The sequence below is a fragment of the Protomyctophum bolini genome (genome assembly GCF_963924005.1).
Source record: "Protomyctophum bolini genome assembly, chromosome: 14".
Lineage (NCBI taxonomy): Eukaryota > Metazoa > Chordata > Actinopteri > Myctophiformes > Myctophidae > Protomyctophum > Protomyctophum bolini.
In genome coordinates, this window is record NC_137875.1 from 42,528,231 (window position 1) to 42,545,533 (window position 17,303).

The window sequence follows — 17,303 nt, forward strand, 5'->3', positions numbered from 1 at the left end:
ACCAAACCTGCAATTTAAGCATTCTTAACTTGCTCCCAAAACTCAAGACCTAACTCCTTGATAAGCTGTTAAGGTCAGCACTTTCTGCTCTTGCGACCAAGACCTTCTCCATCCTTACAAAAAGTGTGCGTGATCAGAAAACCCATGGCGAACGAAGCCTATATTTTACGCCACTGAGCTGAAAGTATACAGTTCCATAGCATTAAGGAGACGACCAGACCTATAAATCAGGGTCAAGGAATGACATTGCTAAAGAGGAGAAGTATAGGTGCTACAAAAGTACAGCAACTACGATATCAAGTATCCCCTCCCCCTCCGCAAGAGCAAAATGGCTGCCCAATGTTGTTCCTCCTCTTTGCCCACAGTTTCCTCTCTATCTATACTGTTCCGTCATAATAAAAGCGACAAAAAAAAGAAGAAAACAAATTACAATATAATACAATTGTGTGTATTTGCTCTCCTTTTGTACTGCCATGGACTTGGAACTGTTTTGTAACCATGGAAACAAGGCTTTAGAAAACCCCCAAAAGCTGCAGTAATCGTCATAAGGTTAACGTGACCATATAATGTCGCTCATCATGATTTTGTGCACACACACACACACACACACACACACACACACACACACACACACACACACACACACACACACACACACACACTGCAAACACTTTGCATTGCATAGGTAAAAAATCAAAAGAAAAACAAACACAGAAGAAGCTGAATCCTATATTAAAAAAATCACACCTGTGTGAACCAAGTGGTGCAACTCCCCTCTCTCTCTCTCTCTCTCTCTCTCTCTCAGAGACACAGCACTACCCCCTCTCTCTGTTTCTGGCGCCCCCTACTGCTATGAATAAGTCACATACTCGTGCTCATTGACGTACACAAACAGACAAACAAACAGGTACACGGACATTGCAAGCTGGTTGTAGAAGTGGTTGCACCACTTAAAAATGGCTGCCGGGAGGGTAGAGCAGCGCTATCATGGGGCCAGTCCAATAGTGAATGAAAGGCAACAGCCCAGTTTTAATGATCTTAAATCACTTTATTTTAGATTGTTTTTATAACATAAACATTACAGAGACAATACTTTAAAACAGTTGTCATGTTGCACATGCACATACATAAAAATAGCTGATATCTGCGCTGCTCTCATTGAAAACAATGCATTTCAAACTCCAGCTTGTCACTCTCCAGCGCTGCATGGGTCACGTGACCAGCACTGTTTTCTGCCCCCTCAATGTCAGTCTCATCTCCGGAGGGCAGGCGAGCTGGCCAGCCCGTGCATGCACATAACCATAAACAAACCTGATACACCCTTATAGCCTATACTGTATAGACAGGAGTCACAGGACCACAGCCACGTCACTCTGACATAATCATAGACAAACCTGATCATAAACAAACGTGATATGCATATATGGAGATCTGGTTGTTCAGAGCCACAGATCCGACCACTATGGACATGCGGACATGCTCATCGGCGCAGACTCAAGACAGACAGACAGATGGGCACAAAAGGGACACAGACAGTCTTGTACAGCAGTTTATATCAACCCTAGTCTCCCTATTTTGGGGCCGAACAAAAATGACAGACGTTTTTAATTTTTGCCAAAGAGATATGGTGTAGATGTAGAGGGAGTGAACCAAATATAGAGCCCTCACACAAAGAGGCAATATTTTATAAAAATCACACCCGTGTGAAGTGAGGGGCGCTCTTATCATCGTACATCATCATGACGTAAAATAGACACTATGCCTATTTGCTCAGACACTATGACGTAAAAATCTCCTTTCATTGTCAATGGGACTCTAATGTTTGTGTAAGCCAGAAATAGCCGAATTGATCAAACACTACGACATAACATTCTCCATTCATTGTCAATGGGAATATGATGTTTGTGTAAGACAAATATCTACACTAATAGCTCAATATAGGAGGGGGGCTAGCACCCCTCAAAAATAATTACTAAATATAATAACACCCACGATTTGAACCCGGGTCTCCCACGTGGAAAGCCAATCTTAACCACTAAGCCAAAGGTATAGGTCCCTGTGATTTGGGGGAGATATGTGGCTTTTTTTTTAGGTCATCAGGCTAAGATTGTGAGCCACATAAATATACTTCACACCGAAAAACACAGAAAACCAATCAAACGTCATTCAGTAGCGTAAATATATTTTATTCTCTCCCTACAACTATTTCCTTCTCCTCATGCAAGGCTCTGCAAAGTGAAAGCCTCCCTTTTGCTCAGTATATTATTCACATTAACACCTCATTCTGAGCTTTTAATCTGTTCAATCTTTCAAAACCTTAATATGCATGCATAAATCGCTAAAGTGGACTGCTGCTGCATAGCCTCTCAATAATTCCTTCTAATTAGTGTTCATTGCACAAAATGGCACAGATAACGTCACATGTACAATATACAAAAATCATGAGGGAGACTGTCCGTAGAACATCTTTTCACAGCTTTTATGTCCATGAATATTTAGCCAGTATTTCACATCTTTGCAAATCACTACTTCATTTCAGTTCATTGGGTACAAATACCTGCAATGTATGCATTTACTTGAACTGCTTTTTTTGAGGCTATATACAGCTTTTGTCCCCACACATCTCAATATTTGCCATTGACGATGGAAGGAGAAATTAGGTCAAATGTCCAACAAATATGACATACATTTGTGGCAACACAAACATTAAATGTCATTGACAATGAAGTGAAAATGTACGTCATATGTAGACGAGCAAATAAGCCCACCAATCACATAAATTCAGTTGTTCATGAGATGATGTATAGTATAATGATAAGAGCGCCCCTCACTTCATACGGGTGTGTATTTTTCCATACCACTTCCATTGCAGTAAATGCGTGAATTCCATTTACCCATTCATGCAAACACCGACATTGAAGGAAACCATGCAAGGCACTAAAAACTGCTCATCGGGACTCGTTTGGGGTTCAGTCTTGCTCAAGGACACTGTTCACGGGGGACACAGTCGGTAGTGCTGTCGCCTCACCGCTAGAACGTCCTGGGTTCGATTCCCGCTCGGGACGCTGTGGGTGCTGGCGGCGTGTTTCCTCCTCCGCGTCATCAGTGCCCATACCCGAGGCGGGGTTGGCGAAAGGGCCTTTCTGTGTGGAGTTGGCATGTTCTCCCCGTGTCCCCTAGGGTAGGTACTGATGTATATTTTGATAGCTTATGCCTCTCTACATATGTCATAATTGTTCACATAGCCTAACACTTCGGCCTATAGGTCACACGCAGGGAAGCCTGAGTGAAGAGGTCATTTAGGATAGTCACTAAGATAGCCTAGTTGCACTTTAAGATAAAGCTGGCAACAGCTGTGAGTACATCCTGTCATATTAGCATATAGTGGACAGGATGAGGTTTTATCACTAAAGAATGCTCTGAAAATAAGATCACCTGTGGTAACTTATTGACAGAGTCTTGAGGGTCAACTGACACACACACACACACACACACACACACACACACAGGAACAAGGTGACACCCACAGATTGGGGATGTATAAGATGGAACGGAGAATCAGTTAGAACTGTGAGTGAGGGACAGCAGAGAGAGACAAGGGGAACCTAGGCGCTCTGCCTGGGACGAAGGCCTCAATATGCTGTAACCATGGAACGAATGCTTGTAACTTGTAACTGATTGCTGATCAATAAATGGAAAGAAGGAAATATGCCCGCTTGGACCTCCTATTCAATTCAACAGCAACTGCAACAAAGGAATTAGGTAAATTAATCCACAGAGCCCTGTAAGAAAGACACATCATAAATGGCGCCCCGATGTTGGAGAAGCTTTGGTGAAGATTTTCTGCGCCACGCAAAACGGACCTGCGTATCTGTGGATTTTTTTTGTTGCCTTTGACGTGAGTTTGGATGGAACCCGAGGACTGAAGTGAAGTTGGAGTGATGGAATAGGCTTATCATTCTTGTGTTAAGAGTACGTGTTAGGACCATAGTGTACATCTGGACGCTGTGTTAGGCAGGTTTTTGATTAGGTTAGTGGTTAGGTTCTTGGAGTCTGCTTCTGTTAGGGAGTTGACAGAGTTTAGGAGTTAAATGGTAGTGTAGCCTATGCATGGTATGGTTGTGCGTGTATGTGCTTCATTCATTTGTTTGTTTGGTTATAAGTCTGTCTATGAGTCTGTGCTGGTATAGGGCATCTTTGTGAGTTATGGTTGAATGCCAAAGAATTCTCAATTAAGTATTTTGTTGATATTTTGATTGTGCGGTCCGGTGACTTACACGTTTTTGAGAGTGATGTGTTGATTTATAGATGGCATGTGATGATACAGGGTGTGCCTGGTGATTTTGCACTGTTTTCTTTGAGATTCGTGTCATGAGCCATATGATGGTGATGGCTCAAGGGGGGAGGTTAGTAGGAGGTTAAGAAATTATAAATGAACTAAATTAGATAAGGGAATTATAAAATGGCTAATCATATACGTTAGAGTGTATGTATAGTGTGAAATTAAATTTAAGAAATTATTTAAGGTGCAGTTATGGACAATTTCTGTGTTAAAATGTGGAGCTAAAGTATCCATTAGGCATATAGTAATCAAAATAGCTAGACTATTAACTTCACTGTAGTAATTATGGTTTGGGATTAGGCCTTTTGGAGAAATAGTAGCTGGGATGGCTATTCAAATCAGATCGTCTGAACGGAGTGGTTATCACCTCATTTTTCGATCAGTGGCTGTTTAAAAAAGTAGATTGTCTTTTTTCTTAAATGGATAATATAGATATTATGGCGGATGTTCATTTTCAATTTGACGGAGACAACAGCTCTATGGCTTGTTGTCTTGTGCTCCAAAACTCAGAGATTGGGGACAATTTTGATAGTAGGATAAAACAGTTGCTTTGAGTGAGTTAAATCTACTAATCTACATCTACTGATTACATGAGTTTGGTTGTATGCAAATGAGTGTGTGGGATGTAGGGGTGACCATTATGGTTTCCATGTATGTGTAAGAGAAGCACATTGTGTCGCTTTTGAGTGAGTGAGTCAAGGGGAGTAGTCTAAGAAACAATACTTCTACCTTTTCCTATTGTGTGAGGTGAATGTGTTATGTTTGAAGGGTTGGAAAATAATGTTACTAAATAGTAGTAGTAATTTCAAGCGACTCTGTATGAGAGTGTCTGCGGCATGGTATCTTCTCATTTAAAAAGGCATAGCGATGGTAGACGTTGTCTACGGTTGACATTTTTTTATTTTTGGCGGTGGAATTTGATTTGGTACATCTTAAAGGTGTCAGAAGAAGCAACTGCTTGCCAGGTCATATGAAGCTTGAATTGGGGTAGTCTGGCCAGGGGTTTAAATGAGAAGATTACAAGCCTGTGTGAGTGAGATCACGATGTTTGATTGAGGATAATGTAAATGAGGGAGTGATTGAGTGCATTTGAAGCCTGTGTGGAGTGCATGCAGGGGGGGGTCAATCTCTTCCCTCAGTCAGTGACTTGACTTGCTAGTCTAAAAAAATAGAGGCATTTCTATGTTTATTTTTTGAGTTGCAGATTGTTACTGTCAGTAGTTTTCTCATTTAGAGAAAGTATTGCATGTTTTCCTTGGAGTGAGTTTGTTGACTAGGCTATCTACTCATTCTGTGGGGATAGTATGCAAATGAGTATGCATGTCTGTGACTGAGTGAGAGGAGACACAGCATGAGTGTGTCACAGTGTGACAGTGTGACAGTTTAGTGTCTAGTGTCTAGATTATTTACTATTTAGTAGATATGATGGACGCAGGGATAATCCCAGTGGACATTGTCCAAGAGAAAAAATCAGTTTCATGCAAGGATATTTTGAAGATTTCAAAGAAATTTAACGAGCGTTGGCCGGACATTGACAGACCATGGCCTCTGGAGGGTACTTTTGATGCAGAAGTCATTAATGCCATAAGGGTTCTTGTGCATGGATACAGAGCAGATCAGAAAACGAATGAGCGGAAACTGAAACGCAAGACTGAATTATCAGTATTAGATATGTTCTGTAAGGAAGGTCCCAATGTCAGTGAGTCAGTACTGGACAAGAAGCAACAGTGCATTGACATTGTGGACCACAGCAATGTGCTCTCAGCAAAGGCTGAGGTGAAAGTTCATGACAGCGGAGACATGAGGACATCAAAGCAACGGCCAGAGGACAGCGACATTCAACGTTCTGTTAAGAAAGAGCTGGAACGGGTACGTTGCCTGAAAGAGGACTTGACCAGTGAATTAAGGACACAGAGACACACTATGCGTGCTATAGAAACACAGTTGAGTGAAATTCTGATGAAAGAGGCGCATCTGATCCTCGATTTGGGTGACCTCACTGACCTGCAGGATGAGGCTGGCCACAGCCACAGAGACAGTTTACATGGAGGTGACGACATCTACAGAAGATACTCTCCGGTGGCTGCGCCAAGGGGCAAAAAGACTTTGACTTTTGGGGGATATGACCCGCACAGTCGGGATATTATAGCTCAAGTGGAGGGACGTACAGTACATGCAGGGGATGAGGGAAGCCGTACCTCTGCCCGTGACAGCCAGATAACAAGCTCCGATCCGGCCATGAGCACCATTTCTGTTGGTGGCAGTGACAATAGCGACAGCCAGTCGCAGAAGGAAGAGAGGAGGCACGCTGTCATAGAGCTGAACTCTCTGGGCAATAGTCTCAATGTTCTTTGCAGGCAGATTAATGAGACGATGGAGACTATGTGGGAGAATAGGGCGGATTCAGCCGCTACTACGTACTTTGAGGAGCGTTTGGCTGGATTGAAAGGTCAAGAAAGTGACCTGGTCCAGCTATACAATCACCGTTCTAAGAAGCTGAAAGAGCTGGAGCACAGACAGTGTCGTGACAGAGCTGCTGGACGCACGGAGAGACGTGTGGGATCAACTCAACAGGAGGAAGAGGAGGACAGTGGAGCCCGTACAAAGCAGGGCTACCATTCCGACACCTACAGGGGCCCTGCAGACTGGCAGGCGAGCTCTCCACGACACTCCAGGGGGGAGATCGAACGACAGGCGGACAACAGGATGCTCCCGGTGGTGGTGAAGAGCAGAAATATGGAGTACAGCCAGAACGAGTTGCCAACACTTGAGGAAGGAGCATATCAGTGGTGTCGGAAGTTTGATGCCTTGATGGTGGACACTCAATTGACTATGGCAGAATTTAAGAAATTACTTTCAAGTAAGATTGGCACACTTGGCCTGGAAAACGTTCTGATCCATGCTGGCCTAGCTGCACATCATGTGGATTCGACCCTGGGGGACTCGGACCTTTTTTCAGTCCACCGAAATGTTTTGTGGAGTACACTGAAATATATTTTTCCTTACAATATGCATCCGGATACTATTACGATAGATTCGCTGGGAGACTCCGAAAATCCACGTGACTATTACGCCAGGGTTGCTCAAAAATGGATGGATGTCACAGGAAAAGATCCTGAGCGTAATGAGATGGAACGGGCTATTGTCCGCTCGAAAATTGAACTGGGACTTCCTGAAAAGGTCAGGGCCAACTTGGAGACAGTGGTTGGTCTGGCGAGATTGCCCCTCGTACAATACATCGATCAAGTTGTGCATTGGGTTGGACTGTTCCGCAAGAAAATAGATGAGCAGAAACAGAGTCACGCAGAGGTGATTCGACTGTTGGCCAAGACCCAGCTGGAAGTTGCGCAACAAACTGTACAGGAAACAGTTGTGACCACTATGATGGAAACTCCGCAAAACCAGTTTGGACCCCCAAGAGGTCAAAAGGGTCGGCGCTTTAATGCTGGACGTGGATCCAATTACACAGGCTGTTTTCAATGTGGCGGGATGAATCACTCGCAGTGGTACTGCACTGTTGTCTTGACAAGTGACCAACAGCAGAACCAACAGCAGAACCAACAGCAGAACCAGCAGCAGCCGATGCCACAGACTCAACAGGGGATGGGTCAGCAACAATCTACAGCACCTCAGCAACCACTTCTGCCATGGAGGGTACGCGCGACACCTGATGTTTTGGGGCCACCACAGAGGCCGCAGTGGGAAAACCCACCGCCACAGCAGGGATGGCAACAGGGGGGATGGCAGCCACCTGTGGCACCCTATCAGTGGGCTGCATCTCAGCAAGGATATATTCCACTGACACGTCACAGCCCAGAAAGCTGGAGAATGAGAGGAGTTTGTCATAAATGTGGTCAGTATGGTCATTTTTCTGGACAATGTGACCAGAAACCACATCGGGAAACTTTGAGGGAAGTCAAGTTGACCGGATCTCATGAACAATGAGTTGGACAGTTGAAGGAGACAGTTGACTTGACACGCCCCTCTCTGTGCTATTGAAAGCATGGTTTTAGATCTGTCACCTAGCTGTCATCCGACACTGACCTGTCTAGATGTTGCTCTAGCTAGGGGCACTGAGGAAATGTATTGTCACCCTGTTTTGTTTTTTGATACTTTGAGGTTTAGTTTAGGGAAAGAAAGACTTTCTAATGACTTTCAGTTTAGGAATGATGTCCTAAACGGTTTTATTTGCTTTATAAGTTCTATTCATTGTCATAAAAAAAAAGGTAGGTTAATAGTGATCAGATGAGTATTTTAGAATTTCCTTGAATATCACAGTGAAATCCAATCCAAAAATAAGAATTATATTCTAATTAGTAATACAAATATTGTTTTAGCTCTTGGTTTGTGTGTGTCTTTCCAAATCATGGGTTAGATGATGGCTTCTGCAGGGCCATTCATCTGTCCATTATTCTGTGAAAGTTACTCACAAACTAAGGGGGGGAGAAGGGGATATTTATAAGGGAATATTATTCTTATTAAGTCGATATTGGAATCCACTTCCACACAAATATTAATGTCCATACAGGTACAGGGATCGGCCTCTCTTCCCTCTCCCTTGCTCAGCTGGCAGGGGGGAAGGGGGTTCAGAGGTGCAAGGAGTGTTTGTACGTGTCTGTGAGTGTATACTGAAGTCCTGGCCAGGCCTGTCTGTGAGAGAGAAAGAATGTTGGGGAACATTTATAGATTTGAATAAATTTTAATCATTCTGTTTAATTATATATACAGTTTTCTTTTAATATTTTAAGTTTTATTTGCTGTGAGGAATTCTCAAATCAGGACATTTATGTCAAGAACAGTATGTGAGTCTAAAACAGTCGCAGGGCAAGATAAGACTGATAGGGTCATTGTCTAACAGATAAGCTAACAGTCAAATAACATGATGATGTTTTGTTTTGAGTTTTGTGTTAACCTGACTGTGTTTTACCTTCTCAGTATCCAGGGGGGAAGAGGGTAATTACCTATGAAGGGAGACAGTTGGGGAATTTGAACATTTTGGAGTTTTTTGGGGAAAAAAAGGGAACATTGTTTTTTTTGGAAAAATAATTTTGGTCATTTATGAAATATGAATTATGTCTGGGGAATATGTAATTCCCCAGAAGGGGGGATATGATGTATATTTTGATAGCTTATGCCTCTCTACATATGTCATAATTGTTCACATAGCCTAACACTTCGGCCTATAGGTCACACGCAGGGAAGCCTGAGTGAAGAGGTCATTTAGGATAGTCACTAAGATAGCCTAGTTGCACTTTAAGATAAAGCTGGCAACAGCTGTGAGTACATCCTGTCATATTAGCATATAGTGGACAGGATGAGGTTTTATCACTAAAGAATGCTCTGAAAATAAGATCACCTGTGGTAACTTATTGACAGAGTCTTGAGGGTCAACTGACACACACACACACACACACACACACACACACACACACAGGAACAAGGTGACACCCACAGATTGGGGATGTATAAGATGGAACGGAGAATCAGTTAGAACTGTGAGTGAGGGACAGCAGAGAGAGACAAGGGGAACCTAGGCGCTCTGCCTGGGACGAAGGCCTCAATATGCTGTAACCATGGAACGAATGCTTGTAACTTGTAACTGATTGCTGATCAATAAATGGAAAGAAGGAAATATGCCCGCTTGGACCTCCTATTCAATTCAACAGCAACTGCAACAAAGGAATTAGGTAAATTAATCCACAGAGCCCTGTAAGAAAGACACATCAGTACCCTCACAAAAAACATGCAGTAATCCTGGTCTCTAAACTGCCTCCCCCTGGCCAGCCGGGGCGCCTGATGGAGGGGAAAGGAACTGGTTGGAATAACGTGTTCCTTCCACGCGCTATACGTCCAACCAGGGAAACTCCCCCTGTCAGGTGTAAAGGAGCAACTTGGACACTCAGGCATGAAGGAAGCATGAGTTCAAGTCTGTTGCTCTCCCCATGTCCCCCACATATGGGGACTAGGTTGGCGGAGGATCACATTAGATAATTGACACAGGGGTGAAAAATGGGTTACAAAATCGTGGGATAAACATTATTTAAAAAAAAGGACACTGTACACTGACATCGGGAGCTGTAGATCGAATCGAGAACCAGACTGAGCCACAGATTTGTGATGAATAGCCTATGTGGAAGACATCATTGTAAATGATGTTTATGTCCATTCAAGAAGCCTTTAAAAGTTCACTTTGAATGGTTTAGGACTCACTTATTATCACAGACTCACGTATAACAGCTCTATCAATCATGATCCCCACAGCCCCGCATAGAAACCAGCTGTTGTGGATCAAAGAAATCAGGAAATGCTGTCATGGCTTCATATTGGATTTGGAAGGTAAAGAGACCTTGAGCCAGCTTCCTGGAATACCCTTTTTCCTCTTTAGAGTTACTGTAAGCTTACACTTTGTAACAGCAATTCAGATCAGGCTTACAGGGTCAGCCGTGCGATGCCAGGCGATCAGCAATCTCTGCCTATACCGATACCTTTCGGGACTTCTAAGGCAATGGAGTTGCTCGAACCCACTGCTTTGAAAACCAATCATGTCACCTCCCCAATGTGAAGGAGTCGGACCACCCAGGTCCCTAAAGATGTTGGTTTGGTTTCGCAAAAATCTCAAATGGTTTCCTAAGGCTCCCAGCAATGAAAGCTGTTGATTGTCCTCCTCAGTCTCAAGCGAAGCATTTAAACTATAAGACTGAGCCTTGTGTCTAATATAGGGGGCTAAAAGGTCTTCAGTCTGTGATACAATCTTATCAGGGATATGCACCAGTTGATCTGTTGTTATTATTGAATGCCACAGACTGAAAAACTGTCTATGTCCACACTATTGATCCATAATGTATAAATGATAGGGTTCAGGACAACGTACGAGGCCTTTTCGTGGAGGGGTCAGAATGAAATTTGGACTTAGACTGTTTTTCGTCTGTGGTAGGCCTACTCATTATTGTTCGACACTAGTAACATTCAGCAATCAATTTGGCATCTGGCTTGTCATCTCCAAATGTTTTTAGAAACCAAAACAATAAATACAAGTAAATAAATATTCTCACTGCCGACAGTGACAGTCTCTACCGTACTTGTCCTGCTTCCAGGGATGTACAGTAGTCAACACAAATGCACACATGTTCACATAAACATTGTGTCCAACTATACTATAGCACATGCAAACAACATGCTGTACCAGCTAAAAAAAAGGGTCATTATCTTGTGTAATGTTCAAACCACAGCAATGATTCGATTTTCTTCCCGCACGGCACAATTATACAACCATTAAGAGCAGGGAGACAGATATACAATAAATCTTAGATATAAATAAATAGTATATAGCATAATAGTTGTGTTGCCTTCCAGGCTATAGTGTTTGTGCAGGCTTTATTTTCTGTAGTATTAATGTGTGCCTATTAAGCGACCCTAGGTTAAAGTGACCCAGCCTGCTTGATTGTACCTGATTGATTGTCACCTGTGTAAGCTGCATTGAGGGGTAATCAGTACAATGAGACTCCATGTGTGACTGTGTGTGAGTGAGGGAGAGCAGGCAGAACAATGTTTGCTGTGAAGAGAGAGGTTAGCTGTGCTGTTTGACACTACAGAAAGAGCATTTTTTTTACAAGTGTAATGTTTATTTCCATTTAATGCAAAGAATGTAACACGTATGTGGATTTAGACAGAGTTGCTATGATTTTGGTTAGATTATTTAAATGCCAATTGTTTAACTGCTTTTTGATGACTTGCATGCTTTAGAGTTTTGTAGCAGTTTGGTAGACTATTTGCTAAGGTCTGTATTATTTCATGTGACTCTTAACAGTCAATTGTATTTGTACATTTTACTGTGTTACAGTTTGACTCCTGACAAAGATCAGTAAAAAAGGGAGCAAGACGCCCAGTCATGTCTCTTTTTTGAATGGAGTTTGGCTGGCTGCCTGTCGTTACAACACCTCAGTGGGGGCAGTACAATAGTATATTATATTCCATTCATATCATCTCTTAGCCCCTCTCGGAACCCTACATAAAGCTTTTATGAAATCTTTATACGTAGGGTTCCTGGTCACGCTAAGATTTTTCAATGCGATTGTTGGGACGCGGATATACACAAACTCATCGTCTAGTCGATCGGCGCGGTATTACGACGCTTTTTATTGTGTTTGTTTACGGATGTGCGAACTATAAGTACCTTACATACCTCTGATAAAATCTCCTGTGTCGCGGAAGCCGTTAAGTATTTTTAATCCATGTTTGATTAAAAATGTCGCTTTGATTTCTTCTTGTTTATTTACCGTTTATTGTACCGCCTCCCGATGTGCGGTTGGCTTTGCGGGCTATGTCCCTGCCTCTGATCTGCTCCGTCATAGCTGTAGCACCACTAGCTAGCCAGATAGGCGGTACAATGAGGTGTCAATAAACAAGGTAGGAAGAAGCGACATTTTTAATCAATCATGGATTAAAAATACTTAACGGCTTCCGCGACACAGGAGATGTGTCGGTATGGTATGTAAGGTACAGTGTAGTTCGCACATTCGTATGTCAATACATGAATAAACATGGTAAAAGCGCGCAGAAGTCCGTCTCATGGCGTGTTTACATTGTATTTGTCTGTGCGTAACTGGCGACAGCCCAGCGTGAAGCAGGACCCAATGCAGTAAAGTCATAAAAGTGTCAGAAACTTTACTACATTCGGGTTCTGCTTGCGGGGCTAATCATCTCTGTGCTTCTGTGTCAACACAGAAGAGGAAGTAATCAAATGATAGTGTAGGGGCCTCTGCGACACATTTGTTCACTCTGTGATCGTTGTCCATACCAATAAGGGTCATCGGGTAAGTACTTTCTGACCTGAGATCAGATTAAAAAAAAGTCTTCTACATCCTGACAGTTTTCATTCTGACCTGAGATCAGATTCTAAAAAATGTCTTCTATGTCAGTCGCTCTTCGATTTTTCAAAAATAGCAGACCTACAAGCTCGTAGCGCGCCACTCGGTGGCGCGCTATGAGCTTGTAGATCTGCTATTTTTCAATAGCTAAAGTACGACATGACGCTAACACCAAAATGGGTCCCCGCCCCAAAATGGGTTAAGGTGTGGTGCTTTAGAACACGCATGACACATGGCCTTTAGGTGGGTTGTGTATTTGTCAGCAGCACAATCAATTCAGATTTTTCATATTCATAATGCTCTCTGCCCACTATACCAGGGTTCATGAATCAAGGTTCAAGAATTGTATTGATGCATCCCATTAAACAACTATACAGGAGTAAAATGATTGGGTCTCAGCTGCTTGACATAGCAGCAACGAGGCAAAATATCAATACAAAGCAATAGAATAGCAATAGTAATAATGGTAAATAATATCAATTTTACTCAAATACAATACAGTACTATATTACGCCTTAATACACAATAAAATTCCCATGAAACCTGTTTTCACATTTATGTCCCGTGGAGGAAGAATCCCACTGGTTTTCCTGTCCTCTGGCACCACATTTAGCTATAGAGTCTTAGCTGAATGTTTGCTAGATCTTTTGACTTTTTGTCTTGCTTTTTTATTTAATTTGTCGTGTACTAGAGCACTATTTAATTAATTAATTAATTAATTAATTGATATCGAGCAGAGAAAAGCAGAAATCAAAAAGGGAGTACAGTATATCTAGCAGAGACAAACATGTAATTTGACTTGGTTTATTGACGACACCTGGCACAACACTGACCACGCCGTTTTCATAATCCTTTCATAGCTCCCTCTTATCTGATTCTCAGAGGTTTTTTCTTTACCTCTTCCCCTTCAACTGCAGGGCAGGGAACCCTCTGACATCAGAGTCCCCCGTTGAATAAATGATCATTGTAATAATAACAACAAAGACCAACAACCAAACACAATTATGTTTGGTTTTTACAACATTGGTGCAGAGATTGCAACAGTATACATGCAAAACGCAAGGGACAGTAATAGTAGTAAATAATAACAGCACATTACATGGAAACGGCATGTTGTTTTTCATTCATCACTGTTGGACAGAAAAAATAAAAAAAGTGTCATACAAATGTACTACTGACAATAAAAAACACATAACAGATATACACGCTCGCAACGCGTTCCGGTGGGTTGTGAGCTTGTGGATCGTCTATTTTCAATATTTGAAAACATTTTTTTTTTAAATAATAATCAAACCGGAATGGTTTAACTTTTGGACATACAAGGTTTCCAACCCCGCACAGCAAAGATATAATGCCAGCTGAGTCCCTCTACAAGGGGAAAGGCCAGGGCCATGGAGATTGGAGACTGAGTGAGTGCACCTGGCATGGGGAGGACTTCAGCGCCATGGACACTAGCTACCGCTCCCACTCACAGGATGCCTCTCCACTGAATTGAAACTGACCCAGATGATGTAACGGTGCATCCATCTCGGTTGTGTGCAGTCCAAACTTAGAGTAAACACTGTTTTGAGACAAAATCAATGAATAATTCACTCATTCACTCCTTACCACAACTCAGTAAAAGTAACAGACATTTATTTTGATGGTTTGTTTGTCATAGTGACCGTTGGTGCCCCTACTTTGCACCATGCTTTGTGGAACGAGTCCACTGTATAGCTATACAGGGTAAAATAACTATCACCACACACATTCTTACACCACTACAAAATGGCGTGATCACTATAGTGCGTAGGTAGTGATCTCTCTCTCTCTCTCTCTCTCTCTCTCAAAAAGAAGCAGAGGAAGAAAAAAAGGCTCTTACTTTTTGAGCATACAAAAAGTAAGAAAATAAAATTTCCATCCTTTCTAGGACTCCCTTCCTCCCACCACCACTGCACCATCATGTGAGTCATGACAATATACTGGACACACATACATTAAATAAATCTTTTGAGCCTTCTCTATTCTGTTAGTATAGTTTCAATCAGACAGTTGCAGAGTGTTTTTTATGGAGGCTAAATTATCTATAGGCGTGGGCTTTTATCACAGTAGTGTATTGTCTAGCTTCAGCTGAGGACTACTGTAGAATTCAGTTGGGCATCACAGACCATGCAATGTTAAACGGAGATATTGAATACATTGAATCACATCAGAAACAGACTTGCTGAGCTCACATAACTCCTGACGCAGTAGAGGGGTATTCAACTAGATTAGACCGGGGGGCCGGTCTAATCGGTCTTATAACATCCCATCAGAGCATCCACCTCTAACAACAACAGAAGGCACTGCTTTGAAGGAAGTCAATGACTTCAAGAACCTGGGCTCATGGGTCAACTCCACCGAACAAGACCTGAAAGTGAGGAAGGCCCTTGCATGGAGGGCCCTAAACGGCATGGCCAGTGTATGGAACTCCAACCTCCCCCGTCAAACCAAACTAAGCTTCTTCTACGCAACGGCAGAGTCCGTTCTCCTATATGGCAGTGAATGCTGGACCTTGAAGCCAACCCTGCAGAAGTCTCTCGATGGGTGCTACACCAGAATGTTGCGGGCAGTACTCAACATCAATAAGAGCACACATGTTACAAACACAACTCTGTATGATGGAATGCCAAGGGTGACCCAGAAAATAGCAGCCAGGAGAATGAGACTAGCAGGACACTGCCAAAGACACCAAGAGCTGCCAGCCAGTAAACTAGTGCTGTGGGAACCAACGCACGGGCACCGGTCACGAGGACGTCCAACGCTAACATACGTGGATGTACTCAAGAACGACGCAGGAGCGCAAAGTACCAACGAACTGGTCAGATGTATGGAGAACCGGGATGACTGGAAACGACGATGGAGGGCTCGTCTGAGGACGACCTAGAGAGTGAGCCACAACTGTAGGATGGTTGTGTGTGGGGGGACCGCACATGAGCACACAGAAAATGTGTGGGTTCTCAAAATGCATGTTGTGCTCACGCACGAAGATGTATATATAATACATTTGTGCACAGTAAATATATGTCTGACAATGAGATTATATCTTCCCTTCTTCTCTGGAGTCTTGCCTCAGGGTGGACCAGAGGTATAGAAAACTGTCGTTCCCTGATGTCATCGCTAGGGACACATGCTTCAGTAGGCAGGAACTGAGGATGGCAATGAAGGACCGGTGCTTCAGTAAGCAGGAACTGGGGGGGGCGGGGGGGCAATGAAGGACCGGGAAGTCTGGCGTAGCATTGTGGAATCCATGATAAATGATGATGATGAATATATGTCTATTCAGGTATATGATACCTTAGAATAGATGTAGACCTATATGGCAGTGCATAAACATAATTACCGTGGCATTAACGAGCGTCAACGAGCAGCAGTTGGATGGACACACACACACACACACACACACACACACACACACACACACACACACACACTAGGGCTGTCAGAACGAATTTCATAATATGAAAGAAATTAGAATATTAAAAAATATATATATATTCGAAAGCTAAAATTGCCATTCGAATGGAGCTTTTATCATTTATTAATTCTATTTAATATTTTTATTTTGTTTTATGTTATTTTATCCGCTCACTAAATGTATTGAGTAACGAATCTACCGCTGTGAAATCTCCCATCTGCACGCACGCACACACGGTCACACGCGCGCCTCGTCACCTCCTCCCTCCTCTGCACGCATGCACACACGCAGTCGCACAGCGCGCTGCAACTAAGAAGAATCACTCGCATGTTTTATTAGTACCGTCGAGTCTGTCGCATATTGTGGACAGTTTGAAAATGCGGGTCCTACGTGCATTAAACCATTAACGTTGGTCCGGCTGGTTTCATTTTGTCCTACGCGATTACGTGAATCAGCATGGCTGCGCCTGCAGTAGGCTATTACCAAAACAAACACATGGTAGGCTACTTTTGTGTTGCACATGGAAAGCAACTGAAAACGACCATGGATATATTAAAGACAGTTCCCCTGTGCTGCTGTGCACAGCGGAGATAATGCAAAACTCCAGGTACGAACCAAAACACTGACTGTCTGAAGCTGATCATCCACGACTATATCT